Below are 16,931 nucleotides of genomic sequence, written 5' to 3' on the forward strand. Positions count from 1 at the left end.
AGTGTGAATCATATAGTTTCCATACCTATCCTAAGCAAACATGAGCAGACTGCCAGAGTCCAGACACTTTCCTGAATGGCTAACCCATCACAGCAGTACAAAACCTGTGCTCGCAATTAAGTTCTCGCTCTTCACAGGCATGGGCTTTGCCTCCGAAATGCACACCAGATTGCCCATACACTGTATCAAGTGACAACACATTTAAAAGCTTCTAATTTGAAGATATTAGATAAAGCTTAGGCTAAATGGCTACATTATTTACTATGGACTTACATATTGACTTACACAAATACAACATAAAATGGATTTTTCTCTGATTTTTATCCCTCTGAAATATTCAGTTATAGAGATCTGATGACTCCAAATGCCTATTTCTTACAAGACCAAAACCAATTTGACCAGTAGCTTTCTGAGTTTGCCACAGATACAGTTTGGAATCTTTATAGAATGAATCTGAAAATAATCAATAAAAGCAATTCCAAAGTTAGAAATCACATTCACTCACTTTGACAGTCATATGCACATTTGCATTTATAGAGACATCAAGCAGAAGATTCTACATGTATTTTTTAATAGAAAATCACTTAAGAGTTTGCCAGCGGTGTCCTAAAAAGCCTTACTGACCCTTTCTAAGGCACAGTCGTTTCAAACCATTCTAAGGAATTTACCAGTGCTATGTCAAGCCAAGTGCTATGCTTGTTCCTTACTTAGTACCTCTGAAGAGCTGACATCAAGTATTAAGGATTAACTTGACAAATGTAATTTACATGCCACCCATAAAACTGCTTAACCTTTTTAAAAATATTATAAAAAAATAACAGATTGTCAGATCTCTTAGAGAACATCTAAAACTTCTGTATAAAAATCTGATATTATTCAGCTATGAACAACTGTATGTATGCTGTATGTACAGCATAATGCTGTAGCCTTAAAGGAAGTACAGTAAATACAGTAAGAATATAGCCCCTAAGCAGCCTTCACTGTATCTTGAATATACAAAGCCCTCATAACTCAACATATTATCTCTCCTAGGGCAATAAGCAATTAAACACATTGCTTTCTTGATAACAGGAGAAAAAGAATATGTAAAAACCCATTACCTTTAAAAATTAGTTTCACTGTATCTGGAAACAAAGAAAGTACTGAAATACAGTGACCACATATGGCACGGCAGACCTGAGGATGTACCTTTGCTGTACGCACCCAGAATGAATGGTTATTTTATTTGGTTTATCTCTATGGTGCTCCACACAGAGAAGCTATCCCAAACCTTTGATTATTCTTGTTGCCTTTTTCTGCACTAAGTCTAGCAGACAGATCAGTGCAGGATAATCATATTCAAAGCACAGCCTATGTATGTCATGGGTTTTTACCACAGAACAGTAATGTTTTACGTTATGACCCCCTTCTAATAATACTCAACAGTATTTACTTTTTCTGACAGCCAGTGAAAACTGAGATGATGTTTTTACAGGAATGTCTATCAGAACACTTTCCTGAGCAATAACAGCCAATTTAAAGTCAGGTGGTAGGGTTTGTTTGGGTTTTTTTTGCATAAAGTTGTTTTCTTTACATGCATTACTTCACATTTCTGAAAATTAATTTCTGCTGCTATTTCATCACCCATTCGCTCAGTTTTGTGAGATGCTTCTACATCTCTGACTCAAGACAGTGGAGAAATCAAGAGTCATCAGATTTGTATCATCTCTAGATTATTATCAGAGGGGTTTTTTCTGCAATCACTGAAATAATTTTATTAGAATATCACTACTCTGTAAGTATTTGATCAAAATTAACAACTCTGACCATCTTCTAACATTCAAAACACCTGCTTATTTTGACTGAAAATCCCCCTCTCAAATTATCTACCAGCTAAGGTGGGCACTACTTCCTTTCTGGAAGAAGCTTCAATCACTAAAGGAGGTGTTTGCCATTGGATCTTCGTAACCTTAGTGGATTATCCTTGCTCAGTTGAGGAAAACATTAAAAACATTTTTTCATTCCGGAGTTCTGTATCCTCCTCATGAGGATCTCGTTATTTTGCATCCTAATTACTGCAACGCTCTTCTCTACCCCTGCTCCACTCATATCCATTTAGATACTCCTCCAAAGAGCACTTCCTTAGGTTATTGCTTTGTCCAAGGCACCACTTTCCCTCTATCTTTCTAACACAGCAAAGTCACACCCATCTATCATCTCACTCCTTATCAAAAGGGTTGATTTACTCTGGTGAGCCTTCAATCATTCGCTCTTGAATTTTGCAACAAGACTCCCCAGGTAAGGTTTCATTTTACTCTTAAGTGATTTAATCTAAAAAAGGAGCAATCCCACTCCCCTGGGATACAGGCGCATCACCCTGATTTTTCCCATGCATTTGCTTTGGTATTCAATCCGATCTCACAATGAGCTGATTTAGAAAACACAAACCCCTACAAAAGAGTCATTATTTTTCTGTCGGTTTAGCTCCCGAACAGGCTTACTGTAATGGTCAAAGGAGCACAGGTGCCAGTGGAAAGCAGGGTCACAACTATGTATTTTGGTGACAGATAGTCAGTGGGTCAAGTTAGCTGTAATATAAAACCTGACTCTAAGGCTCTCGCTTACGCTTTGTAAGCATAAGCAGCACAGTTACTTCTTTTAACATGGAACTGTAATCTTCCATAATGAGGATAAAAAAAAATTATAACTGATGCACAGGAAATAATTCAACCATCTTGCTGTTGCCATCTATCTGTATAGCCCAGCTATAACCTATATTATACTAGAATTGTGAATTCCTTGGGGGAAATGTTCTTCATGCCTGTTTCTGCAAAGGAGGGGTCATAGCATCATCTGTTTATTTTATTTTCATTCTGTTTTACTGTTCATTCAAATATAAAACTGTTAAAATTCTGTCGAAAATTTAACTGAAATCCAGTTGATGCAAGTCTTCACTGACAGAACCTGAGGCACAAAAAAGGCATCAGAGGAAAAAAAAATAGACTTCCTATATTCTGATTTGTTACTGATTCAAACCCTTGGGCTCTTTTTGACATCTTCTCATTATGGAAAATATAGTCAGTGAAGGTCGAAAAGAAGCAGTTGCCCAGAAGTTAACAGAACTTCTTCAACAGAAGTTCAACAGAAGTTAATTTCTAAGTATAAGAAAAGCAAACTTTTGTTGCAAAACGTTAGTAAGAGCTAACCAACTAGGGAAGCTGTACCTATAGCCCGGGCATAGTAAAGGGCACGTTTAAGGGAGGATAAACAAACAGAACTCAAATTCTAGCTCATGCCATTTCCGCACATCAGGCCTACTGACAGAACAGATAGGATGAGAATAAATGTCCACATGATTATTTGGTACGAGTCATATAACAAAGCCATAGTGACACATGAACAAAACTGAAAATGGTACCAAGAATATTACACAGTAAGCCTCTCCAGAGCTCTCCAGTTTCTCATGGAGAATCTCCTGACCTTTTGGGATGGTTTACTTGGGAGATCTCTTGGGCCAAGTAAATACAGACGTACAACAATCTAACAAGAGTTTTTTTAAAAGACAGTTGATCTAACTGCAACTAAATTCAATTATGATCTGTACCCTAAAAGCATGACACAAAGGTCTGGTCACCAGTTACCTCTCAAGTGGAAAATCAATGAGACTGAAGTCACACTGGATAAAATGACATTAACTGGCCCACCTTTACCTCCATATCCCTGCAAAAGATTCCCTCTCTACATTCAGAATTTTGATAGGAGGGAAAAATAAACCTCCATGCAATATAAGAAGCTTGAATAAAACCAATTCTGGGCTGTAATTAGCCAGGCATATTTTCAGATCACTAGTGACATAACAGAAGTTCACAAATATTAACTAATTCATTCCCTATGTTGCTGGTGTGGGGTTTTTTTTGCGTTGTAGTCATAAAACAACAACAAAAGAAGACTGTTAGATCTTCACATCAAGAAATCTATTCCTTTATACTTATACACTTGGACAATTTGAATGGTCCTGACAGCAAACTGTACTCCATAAAGAATCCATTTAGGAGAATAAAATATAGAGGATTCTTGAAGATCTACAAAACTCTCTGTTGTTCAACAACAACTAAGACCTTCAAACTATATGTCAAGAACCACACTGAGATAATAGTTAGCATCTAAAGTGCCTTGAACCATAAAGTAGGAAAAGAAATCTGAAGAAGACAGACTTTACTTTGCGGCGGGGCGGTGAGGAGCAGGGGTAGCTCTATTTGCACTAGGACATCATACGAAGAATAAATTATCTCATTGTCCTTTTCAGCACTGGCTGTGAGATGCCAGCTATGTGAAGAACCTTTTCCATCTTAAGTATCTTAGGAATCCTCTTAACAAAGGATCAGTGGATTCCCAATTATATGATCCAGAGAAATTCTTGGCTGACCTCACTGAAGAGAAATGAGATAACTACACTTCGTTCTGTGAGAAACCACTTCCTGACAGATGGATTTAAAACTATGCAAGCTTATATGAACAGTAATTGCATTACTGCAGCCTCCACAATGATACCGTGAATAATGATTTTTTTCAGTCTTTCTGCATTTTTGCAATGCACTGGATATAGCACAATTTCCAGGAAAACTGACAAAATAAACACCATGATTCTGCTAAAAATAGAAAACTTGTTTAAAAAAAAATCATAAGCTGTAGTGGCTTTCTATTTTGCCTATTTTTCCAGGGCAAAATAAAAAATTAAAACAAACAACACAGAGAAGTTGCAGACTGATGATTGAAAGGAACTAAGAACATCTGGTCAGCTTCCTTTTTCCTGAAGCCTAGCTTTTGAGGAAATACCCAAAGAACACTGCTGGGAGCACAGCAAAGCACAGAAACATTGGCAAATCTTTTCAAGTGACAATTTAGACAGACTAGGTACTAACAAAAGCAATATAATAATGTATATCTAACCAGTGAAACTTGCTGCTAGTTATACTCTGACCTTCAGAGACAAGTACAGAGAAAGTGCAAATAAAGGAAAAGAAGGTAGTGGGTGGAAGAGAAAGCATGTATCAATATATTCTTACTTTAGAATGATCAATGAAATACAATTTTTATGGTTGCAAAAGAAATTTTATACACTTGGCAACAGAAAAAACTAAACAATCAAGCATCTGTTGTGATGTTAATAGGTTCCCACTCCAAATCTTTTAGTCAGTCACTGCCTGTACACTCCCCCAGTCTGCTATGCAAGAAATGCTTCTCCAAACTCCAGGTTAAACCAGCCCTTTTCAGACAGTTCTGACAACTTCTCAGTTATAGCTCTTCAGGTGGGAGCTTAGGGACTAGGTCTCTGTCTCTGCCTAAGGCGTAAGCCTTTGTGCCCTTACTGCATGACAGACTGTGACCCCTTTATAATGCTCTACAAACAAGCCTGTGTACTGCAGTGATACGTATAAGGAAAATCCCTGAAAGACTTAAAATACTTGAGGAAAGGAACAAATTCCTCTTCTGACACCATTCTAATATAGTGAGCACTGTTTGCATTCTTCCTTTATTTATTTTTAGAAATAGGATTCTCATTAACAGCTTTGAGATCACATTTATTTAACTGAAATAAAGTATACAAAACCATTAGAATTAACTTCCACCACGTCCTGCTGCATTTGCAACTATATGTAAGCAGACATTGCATCAGGACCTGAAATCAGTGCCTCGTCAGTTACCAACACTTCGTTTCTCAAGGGTTTAGTGACCCATTTCCCATCAATTGTAATAAAGAGAATGATGATACCCTGTGAAGTTGAAGTATATATAAAATGTAATCCATATCATCGGTGAGATGGAAAATGCCCTAAAAGCTTCATTGCAATTAGGCAGTAATAGATTGAAAGCATTATTTTATCTAAATCCTCTACATTCTATTTAAATGTTGAGAATGTGATAGAATTTGTTTCACTTTAACCCTTTTCCTAATTACAAAGCACAAACATAGGTGACACAGAGCCTGTCTTTCATTTCTCATTAAGTCCAAGGCAGCTTTATCAAATTCCAGAAATCAGAAGAGCTTGAACAAGGTTACATGGAATGTAGGCAGTTGATTTTGAATTGAGAAAGTGCAGAATAACTCATTAAACTGAATTTGGTTCAAAACACAGTTTTATCATATTGTCCAGTACTTTTAACCCTAAAAAGCTTTACCAACTCATTGTTCCAACTCATTCTTCCAACTTAATCAAATATTTGCGAACAGTGTGCTGCTGCTGCCAAGAAGGCCATCAGGATGCAGGGTTGCATCAAAAAGGGTAACGCCAGCAGAGAGAAAGAAGTCATCCCTCTCTACTCAGTTCTTGTCAAGCCACACCTGGAGTGCTGTACAAAAAGGATGTGGACAGGCTGGAAGGGGTCCAGAGAAGGGCCACCAAGATGATCAGAGGACTGGGAAGCCTCCCATACGAGGATAGGCTGGGAGAACTGGGTTTGTTCAGCCTTGAGAAAAGGAGGCTCAGAGGGGATCTCATCACTATGTACCAGTACTTAAGGGGTAGATACAAAGAAGAGGGAGACTCCCTTTTTACAAGGAGTCACGTGGAGAGGACAAGGGGGAATGGACACAAATTGCTCTTGGGGAGATTCCGATTGCACACGAGAGGCAAATTTTTCACAGTGAGGACAGTCAACCATTGGAATAATCTCCCCAGGGAAGTGGTTGACTTGGCCACGTTGGACAACTTCAAGAGTCGTCTGGACAGGGTGCTGGGCCATCTTGTCTGGACTGTGCTCTTCCTAGAAAGGTTGGACTAGATGATCCCTGAGGTCTCTTCCAACCTGTGATTCTGTGATTTTTAAATCACCTAAAAAAAAATCTCAAAGGAGAAATCTGGTTTAAAACTAGTATATGTAGTAAAAAGGACGCATTTGTATTCAGGCTCTTCCATATTGTGACCATTACACAGCAATGGGTGTGAACAACTGAAATCTATTTCCAATTCATGGAACACTAACCAATTTTAAGTAACATCATATTTATATATCAAACTCTTCAGGAACCTGAAGATACTTTATGATTATCCATCAAAATACATATCTCAGATAATAATGATTACCTCCATTTTACAGAAGGAAGGTGAAATTGCATGATTTGCTCTGATTCAGAGCCTGGAACACACCTGATTCCCTGGCTCCCTAGACTTAAATCTTTTGAACTTTGCTTCTCTTCAACAAAGTCTTCTGAAAGACTTTAATACTAGCTCAGTTTATTTCTACTGAATCATAAAAAACACATTAAGGTACGCCAATGATATTAAATCTACAATGAAGACTATAAAATTTATGCTGAATTTTACATTACAGAAGGCTTTAATAAATACTTTATTTTAAAAATCTTTAATTATTATATGTAACGATCTTGTTTTAAAACCAAATCTTACAAACTGTCGCATAACTGATATTTTTTGCTCCACCATGAAGTTTTATGTGGGTTTTGTGGTGTGGGGTTTTTTTTTGTTTGGTTTGGGTTTTTGTTTGTTTGTTTAGGGTTCTTTTTTTTTTTTTTTTAATCCTGGCCATCAAAATTACAAAAACGTAGACAGATCTAATGCTGACGGGTCATCCTACCTCCCGTGCCAAGGACAGACCAAAATCACTTCTAAAAGGAGGTTATTTAACCTTTTCTAGAGCACTTTCAGCAACAAATAACCCATGAACTCCCTCAGATATTTAATCCTGTGATTATCTATCCCTAGAGCTGGAAAGTTTTTCCTGACATTGAAATCTCCTTTTGTGCTCTTTAGGACCATTTCTTATCCTACCTAGCGAGAACAGTTTGTAACATTCTTCTCTGTAGCAATCTTTACCATACTTGAAGCCTATTCGTATGTCTTCCCATCTCTGCTACAGATGAAACAAATGTAATTTTTGTCCTTCCTTAAAGGTCTTTACTGCAACTCTTCTCTGAACATTCTTGGTTCAAAATGGCCCAACTCTGTCTGAAGTAGAGTAACAAAAATGGAGACAGTACATCATCTGAGGCCTTATGCCCAGTATGGCAGAAGAATTTCTTATCTTACACGGAACAACAATCTTGTTCACGTATCCCAGTATAACTCCTGTTTTTTTATAGAACTGTCATGACTCCTTGGTGTTCATTTTGTGATACAGCTACTTATTTGCAGAACTGTTGCCCAGCCAGCTGTTTCTCATATTTAAGTTTATTGTTGCTACCCAAACATATCATTTTGTGTTTCTCTGTACTGAACTGTGTCCCACATAGTTCAGGTCATTCATCCAATTTGTCAAGACCATTTCACACTCTAATGATTGTACTCCCTCCCACATTTGTACTGCCCAGGAAGTCAGTAAATCTGCTTTGTTCTATCATCCAGGTCACAAATTGAAAGACTAAACAGGATTAAATTCAGAAAATACACCTGCACAATTCCACTGAATGCATGCCTTCAATCTGAAACGTCCTTAAAGCATTTAATTAGTAAGTAAGTAACCAGCATGGCAAATCTTCTCTGACAGTATCTATTTTTAGTGTTTCTCGATTCTTCAGCTGTGGAGGTAAAATTCCTAACTCGAACACCCCTGTACAGGCAGAGTATCTTTCAAATGCAAATGTACAGGCGTGGCTCTACCATTCTCCTCCCCCCTTAATATATTTGTATGTGGCACAGTAACCCAGTTGTATAGCTGCTCCAATTCTGAATTTGGGCTATAGCCCTGTTTTCCTTTCTCATACTATACTAGGGATACCACAGAGACACTTCAACTCATAAAAAAAAAATCACTAACTCTGAAACAAATTCAGATCTTATGTTTGTATATATACACCCACACCCAATAAAACAAATACAACAACAAAAAGCAGGATGTTCACCACTTATGTACCAACAGGAAAACTCTCAAGAACACTCATTTTCTTTTTGACTTTTAAACTTTCTAACTAATAATTGTTTTAAACGAAGTTCAAATCGCTATGCTTTAGGGACACAAATCTGGTATTTCTCATGACAAAACTGTAAGAGACTGACAAAATCCCACTGCTCTACTGCTGATGTATTCTCTAAAAGGTGAGCTTTTACCCTTCTTACCACTAGTCTGCCTGGCACACGTGCACCCACTAATCAAAACAAATATTTGTGTTTAAATACTGTATTTAAATCAGAACTACTAAAACATCTTTAAAATCTTGGACAATGACATTATCTTGGACATTCATATTCCTATATCCTATGACATAGAAAAAATGGAGAGCAGCTAATGGCAATCTAATAGAGAAAACATCGCCACAAGGGAATCAGCTGTTTTAGGAAGCAACATGACATAAAGCAATCAGCTTAATTCAAAGCAAAAATATTTCAATTGAGTACCAGGTAAAACTTTAACCATGGGGTGATGAGCTGATGAAACATGCAACTCAAAGAGGAACTTCATCAGAGGGAATGGTCTTGGTGCACTTCCAAAGGGCAGAGGACTGGACTAGCTGATCTTTCCGTATTTTTATGTTTAACTGAAGTCATTATAAGCATCAAAACATTAATTTTAAAGAATATTGTAAGTTAAGCTACTAAGCTTTTTGTCTGAAGATATGAAAAACTCTCATGACAAATTTTCTGTGTGAGGGAAAGTAGTTAAATGCAAACTTAACTAATACAGAAATTTTGAACACAAACTGCACAAATTATCAATCTACTATGCTACAAAACCAAAACTTGAGTATTTTGATTACAAAGCTGCACTTGATGAGAGAATCTTTTTAAAAGTATTTTTGTTTGAAAAATAATGTCCAATTGAGAGAGAACACACTATTTATTGTTCAGATCTGCATTTCTTAAGTGTGTTTTACAATTTACTCGAACAGAAAGGCTTTCACAGAACTAAAACCAACTCTTATGACAGTTCTACAACCAAAGCAGTTTTTGTAGCGGAAACCATATTTACAATGTTCTTAAAAGTAGAATATACACTTAAGTGCTAGAGTGTAAAGTTTACCCAGAAGCAAGTTCTTATAATAAGCAGCTTGATTTCCCAACACCAAACACTTAATTTGGAAACTTAAAAAAAATACAATAAAAAAAAAGGAAAAAAACCCACTTCCTCACTACAGAAGTGAGAAAGTTTCTCACTTTCTGCAACTTCAGTCCCACCTACAGAGGTGGCAGAATTTTTCTTTTTTTCTTGTTCAAGGTTTTTAAGGACCAGTTCTACAAATATCTGCCTGAAAAAAATTAAGTACGCTTAAGCCAACGCTAAAGAAAGGGAACAATAGGTCTTACAGTACTGCATTTCTAGAACTGTGAGTACAATGTAATCTGTGGGTATAAGGAAGCGCTGAACACTTGAAAAGTAAGTTATCACTCGCAATTCTGGTTTTTTTGACCAGAGAGACCTGTATCATCAGTTCCCACACAATGCAAAGACTTCCACTTTTGGGAAAACCAAAACAAAGCAAACCCCAACAGATTAGCCCTAAAGACTTTAAAGAGAGGTTTTCATATGTGAAAAACTAATTTAAAAAACAAGAAAAAAAAACACAATTGGAAGCAGGGGAGACTGCAAAGACTCCTGTTCCAACTTCCTGAGTACTTTTAGAAACATTAAGAAAACAATTCTTATTTCCCTTGTCCAACAGAGGTGGTAAAAGAGCAGAGTAGAAGTCTTTCCACCTTCTACCAACCAGACAACTCTTACAGACCAGAAGTCAACCTAACCGAAGTACCCTGAATGACCTTTTAGAACAAGAAACACACACACACACAAAATCTAAGTCTCTTGGAAATACTGGAAGAGTAAAGCCTTCATTCTGTATGAGACTATGGACAGCAGACTGGAATCTCACTATATAAGTACGTTAGAAACACTGATAAATATCAGAGCAGTCCCGCGCTGTTCAGCTGTAGAACAGAAGCCCACACAGGACACATTCCCAAATTTTGTGAAATACAGATCTAGTTATTTTGTACATTAAATCTGTAATAACACTGAGCTCAAAGATCCTATTCACTATTTCTCTTTTTCCAGAAATGTTAAAAATTATGAGAACAAAACGTATGATTAAACTTCATGACTAAATAGGTTAGTAACTGCGGTATTTAATACAGCCCATCTCTTAGTAATTATACACTTGGAGTATGCAAAGGAAAAAATCGTTTCAGTTAGTAGTGGTACAACTGAGAACTGCAACAACTACCTATATTGGACTAAGTAACTAGACGCATAAATTATCAACAGTATTTCAATTTAAGGTCATAACTGCTGCTCCTTACTGACACACATGTTTGTACTGTGTAACAGTCCCTTGCAAAAAGCCTTACGGTAAATTCAAGACAGAGTATTTTTATGAAATAAGCTTGACAGTGCTAGAGAAAGCCTGTAACCAAAGTTGTTCAGGTTCTGAATGAATTGCTAGAAGACACATATTAAAGTAAGTTACTAACTGCTAACCCCTTCCAAGACAGTGGGAGTTTCACAAGTAACTTCAATTGCGTGAAAATTTCACCTGATAAGCTATTTTTTTGAACATTTTACCACATACTCTTTATTTCAAAAGAACTGCATTTTCTCCCCTACTGTTTAACACACACCATCTTTTCTTTCTTAAATAAACCTTTTTCCACTTCTGATATAGCAAAAGCTAATCAGACAGTACAGTAAAATTAAAATATACTTGAAAACAAACAACAACAATAACTTGTCAACTTATTTTCTGAAAAGTTATGCTTGCATATGACAAGAATCAAATTTTGCTAACCCCAAACCTGCCAGTCCCTCCAGGATCACCAATCCTAGTAGCAGCTAGGAGGGGGATGGGGAGCATAATATCTAACAATAGGTTACAAATACACCGAAAAAGCATATTCTCAAAAGGCTGCACAAGTTAATATTTAATATGAAATACAGAGTACACTTAGAGCTTCGCCTTAAAAGCCTCGGTAAACAACCGCTATGTTATTAGCGCAGCAATAATGGCAAAATCAATGGAAAACATGCAAATATACATACAACCACTGAAGAGCTACCACAATTTGTTTAGTAATAACTGCAAACATATTTCCAAAATAAAGCTTAGAACTTCAAAGCCTAAATAATATATTATTTTCTAAAATCTTAGTATCAGCTATGTGGCAGCCTAAAACCAGATTACTAACACGCAGAGTTATACTCCAAGACTACAAAAACGGCCAGCGTTCCTGGATAATCAGGGATGGAATACAAGACACCATAAGGAAGAAGCAGAACCATATGCTCTCCCTTAAGAGAGATCAGGACTAGAAGACAAAGGGGGTATTGCTGAGCTGGGATGCCTGGATACTACTGGAATTATTTTTCCAAATACAACTGACAACAGACATGTACTTTACAAGTTTGGGAAATAATGGGACATATATCACAGCCTCAAGAGAGACCGTATTCGTAATGTTACATGCCTCTCTTTTTGGACCCCTCCATCCCCAAACACCAGCGTTCCTACAGGGTAGGAGCAGTTTGGGTTCAACAGCGGAAACCTGCACCAGTACAGGAGCAACCGCATGGGACAGGTGTGAAAATCGAGCCGAGACGGCACAAACACCACGAAGTGCTTGCGGGGGTCAGGGGCTGCACGTCGGTCAGGAAGGGCCAGGGGACCTCTGGCTGTTAACACAGTCGGGAAGCTGCGAGAGCAGCGCCGGGGCAGCCAGAGGCAAGGCAGGGCAGAGCCGAGCCGAGCCGAGCCGAGCCAGCGCGGTGAAGCTGGGCGCCCCGTCTAGGAGGCGACACGGCGGAGGACAACCGGGGGGAACGCCGAGAGGCTCCGCGGGGCGCGCCGCCCGCAAGCCCGGCACCCGCGGCTGGAGGGCCCGGGGCACAGGGAAGAAGCGGGGAGCAAGCGGCGGGGCGGGGCGGGGCGGGACGCCGGAGCTGGGGGCGAGGCGGGGGGGGGGGGGGGGGGTGAGCGGCGCAGCGCGGGCCGGGCAGGCGTGAGGTGATCTGAGGTGAGGCGGGGCAGGGCCGGGGCGGGGGGGAGGCGGGAGCGGAGCGGAGCCAGTCGCGCTTCCCCGGGGCGCCCAACCCCGCCCCGCTACCCGTGTGGCCCGGGGCACGATGGCGGGGAGGAGGCTTGTCCCAGGGTCCCCGCCCCCCGGGCCCCCGTTACCATTACCCAGCACGCCCAGCGCTGCGCCGCCATCCCGCACCCGGCCCGCTCCCGCGGGGACCGCGACACCTCGCGAGACTTCCTCCCGCTCCCGCTCCCACGCCGCTCCCCCCCGCGCGCCCCGGCCCCGCGCACGCGCACCGCCCGCACTCAGCTCGCTCCCAACATGGCGGTCGGCGGCGCCGCGCACGTGTCCTCGCGGCCCCGCCGCGTCAGGCCGGGCGCGCGCATGGACACACAGGCGCACACGTAACGCTCGGGGGGGGGGGGGGGGCGGGGCGGAGCCGCCGCGGGCCAGCTGATTCGAACGGGGCGCGCGAGCCGCCGCCTCCTCCTCCTCCCCGCACGCGCTGGTCACGTGGGGGCTTCCCCCCTCTCCTTCCCTCCTCCTCCTCCTCCTCCTCCCCCTCCCCTCGCGGGTTCCGAACTCGGCACCATCCGGGTCCCCCTTCCCCGGGGCCGGGGCCGCGCCCTCACCTGGCGCCCGCTCCTCGGCGGGGGCGGCCGGCCCCGCGCAGCCCCCGCGCGGCTCGCTCCCTCCCTCCGTGCTGCCCGCACCAGGCGGCGGCGGGCGGCGGGCGGCGGCGGTCAGCGGCGGCGGCTCCGCACAGCGCCTGCTCCCCTCAGCGCGGCGGCGGCGGCTCCTTCCGCTTCCTTCCCCTCCCCCTCCAGCCGCTGCGGCGGGGACCCGCTCCCTGCAGCTCCGCCTGCTGGCAGAGGGCGGAGGCGCCCGGCCCGGCCCGGCCTGCCCCCGAACGGGGGCGGGGGGGCGGCCGGCTGCCCCCGGGCATGCCCCGGGGGGGGGAGGGCGCTGGGGCAGGTGCCTGGCGGGGCGCGCCGAGGGGACGGGGACGGAGCGGCCGAGGCGGCAGCGGCTGCTCCCGCCGCGCCGGCAGCGGTACGGGGCGGCCGGTGACTGGCGGGTTTGCCGCGGCGAGGAGCGGGAGCGGGGCTCGGGGGGCCGCCGCGTGCGGCTGGAAGCGCCGCTGCCGGGCCGGAGGAGGCGGGTCTGCCTCTGCGAGTCGCCGCGCCTGCCTCCGCCGGTGCGGTGCCCCGAGCGCGGCGCCGGTCTCTCCGCGGCCCCCGGGCCGTTCCCAGAGCTCGCCCCCGGCTCTCTCCCTCGGAGCCGTGCCCAGGCACAGGCGCCGTGGGGTACCCCGGCCCTCTGGCGTACGGCTGAAACCTAACCCGTCACGCCGTCAAAGTTCTTCTTTTTGGTGCCGCCTGGTTCTCTGCTAAGGCGTGTGCCACCACCCAGAGTTACTGTTTAACGCACGCAGCCCGCTCTGATCGGTTATTTACCTCTGTACTACAGGGGGAGAGGAACTACTGTGTATCGCTTACTATCATCCTTGTAGCCTCATCGGTTTTTCCTGATACACCAGTTATAATGCAGCTGGGGAGAGCTTCGGGTAGTCAAGAAGGCTTCCTTGTTGAGGTTTTCTGTTAAATGCTTATGAAACTCAAGAACCTTTCCATTAAGAACAATTAACAACCTTCTAAATTGCTAGAAAATTCTCAGCTAAGAGTCTTCTCTACCAGAGACTAAGTGCTGAAGAATATTTTCAGGTTGCTTTTGAAAGTAGTTACTGACTGTATGGTAGTTCAACCGATGATACTTTTGTTAAGAAAGCAGATTTAATAAAATCCTAATTGCCCAAATTGCAAGGCTAGCCCTGCAGATGGTCATTCCGCAACGCCAGAGTCCGCAGAAAAACCTCAGTAGCTTTTCCACTTTCCCAAGCAGTTCTCACTTTTCCCTGCATCTTGCCGACTTGGAAGCCTTCTCCTGTGATCAGATTCAAAACAACTGAAATCCCACAAGAGAAAGAAGGAAATTTTTTTCTTGAACCTACGCCACTGTTCTCAGGCAGTCTTCTGCCTGTGTGCCCGAATCTGAAAGAGGAACGGTGGTTTTGGCGTTCTTGCAGGAGCACCTGTAAGCACTAAAATGCTGTGAATCGCAATCCATTTAGAAATATGTTCATTTAGCTAAACAGCTGCAGTGCCTGAAGATATTATTGCATTTCAGACAAGCGTTAGTGCTTTCACAGTAGAACTGTGGGTTCTTCTCAGTTGCTTCAGTGCAAAATCGATGGGGTTTTTGATTTCATTTTTTTTCCCAAATTCCTGTGGCCGTTCAAGGGCGCGGCTGAGCAATAGCGCTGACCTAACCTGATGGCCTGCTGGCACACGAGGCAGCACGCTTTCCCCCGATCTTCCCTTCCCCCCAGTCTTTCCTGCTCTGGTGCTCATCTACACACATGGTAAACCAGTCGGACTTCCTAAACCACCACGAAACTGTTCCTGTTTCTGGTGTGTTAGTTTTCAGCTAGAAAATAAGCCGCAATGGCTCACTGTGGAGGATGTCAGGAGAGCCAGCACGTGAGACGGGGGTGAGAGTGCTGCCAGTAGAGGGGAGGAACAAGACAATCCTCTTTTGGCAGCAGCAACTTTTTGGCAACAGGATTAAATCAGCCAAACTGTATTACCTAACCACACCCTTCACCAGGATTTGCCTTGACTTCACTGAGGAGGATTTAACTATTATGTTCTGCCATCTTGCCTAAGAAGCAATAATGTCTAGCAATGGGATGATAACAAGGAGCAAGTGGTGTTAATGGCGTGACGTTTCAGGTAATGGCTGCTGCTAATGAAAGGGATATTCTGAGGCTCTTGCCCCACCTCTGCATGCCCCATGCTTTGCCCTGGATTGAATCCAGCCATTGTGTATCTACAGGGTAGTTTGGCTCAGCTAACCTTCCAGAGGAAAATTAACAATATGCAAAGAAGAAAAAAGCAATCCGTGTGTAGTAAGGACTGAGATCAAGCAGGTTTACTAAGACCTCCGCCCAAGAGAACTTACATTTAAACCTGGAGAAACCTGCTTTGTCTGAAGCTGGCTGGGGCTCTACATCTGCTCTGTTGTCCCCACAGTTCAAAATCTCTTTTTCATCCACTCATGCTATCCTGCAGCCCCTTCCCCACAGCAGCTTGCGGCACCTTTTAAATAATTCTGTAGTATAAATGAATGTGCTCCTGCCTAGAAGCACCACACCGCTTCCTCCGATACTTCTAGTGGGTCTCCTTTGCTGCTCACATACGCTACCCAAACTGTATGACATTCCCGAGTCTTGTGGCTGCAGTTTCCTCTGTGCTACAGCATCTGTCTTGTACCAATAATTGGTTATTATAGGTAGCCTTGGGTATCATTCATTTATAGGGCAACAACAATTCCTCTGGCCTTGTCAATGTTGTCAGTAAAAATAAAAAAAACCAAACCAAAACAACCCACTATTCTGATCAAGGGAGAATGGTGCTTATGCCAACTACAGTGGGACAGGCTAAAACACACAAGATCAGCCCCTCTCCTGCAAGTCAGTACTTTCTATAAAACCAGGAGCAGAGATATTTTATATCCCTCCACATCACGTCCATGCACAGAGACCTGCCTAAGACAAGGTCCAGCTTTGAGGAAGCTGTTATGTGGCTCACGCTTTCAGCGGCAGCATCGCTGTTTCTACCTGTCTCAGGCCATGAAATAGCTTAATTGCTTCTCCTATTATTAGAGAAAATTAAATGTAACTTTTTTTCTGACAAAAGATTAATAAAGTTCACTCTTCACAATTCAGCACAATCGTGAAGTTGATCTTAAGAACATCTAGGGTAGCTCTGTGGCAGCTACTCTGGTATTTTTGCACCATGCCCCAAGAACAATATTAGTAAGCTATGACTACTGCTTGCTACCCAACACTGCAGTTAAAACACGGCTTATGTTCTTGGCTACAGCCCTAGATCTACACTGGCTTTTAAAAACGGCATGCAGGACAAGGAA

General features: G+C 42.7%; 1 protein-coding gene across 4 annotated transcripts in view; it reads right to left on the bottom strand.

The window, feature by feature from the left end:
• Window positions 1-13,764, bottom strand: part of ZZZ3 (zinc finger ZZ-type containing 3) — a 60,769-nt gene extending 47,005 nt beyond the window's left edge. For 2 of the 4 annotated variants that reach the window (XM_064455330.1, XM_064455328.1), the window contains exon 1: window positions 13,574-13,763. The gene's annotated coding sequence lies outside the window, so the exon portion shown is untranslated. Of the gene's footprint in view, window positions 1-13,102; window positions 13,194-13,573 lie in introns of those variants that run through there. The other 2 variants (XM_064455329.1, XM_064455331.1) reach the window with 2 other exon arrangements.
• Between the last annotated feature and the right edge of the window lie 3,167 nt (window positions 13,765-16,931).

The sequence above is a fragment of the Phalacrocorax carbo genome, chromosome 6 (genome assembly GCF_963921805.1).
Source record: "Phalacrocorax carbo chromosome 6, bPhaCar2.1, whole genome shotgun sequence".
Lineage (NCBI taxonomy): Eukaryota > Metazoa > Chordata > Aves > Suliformes > Phalacrocoracidae > Phalacrocorax > Phalacrocorax carbo.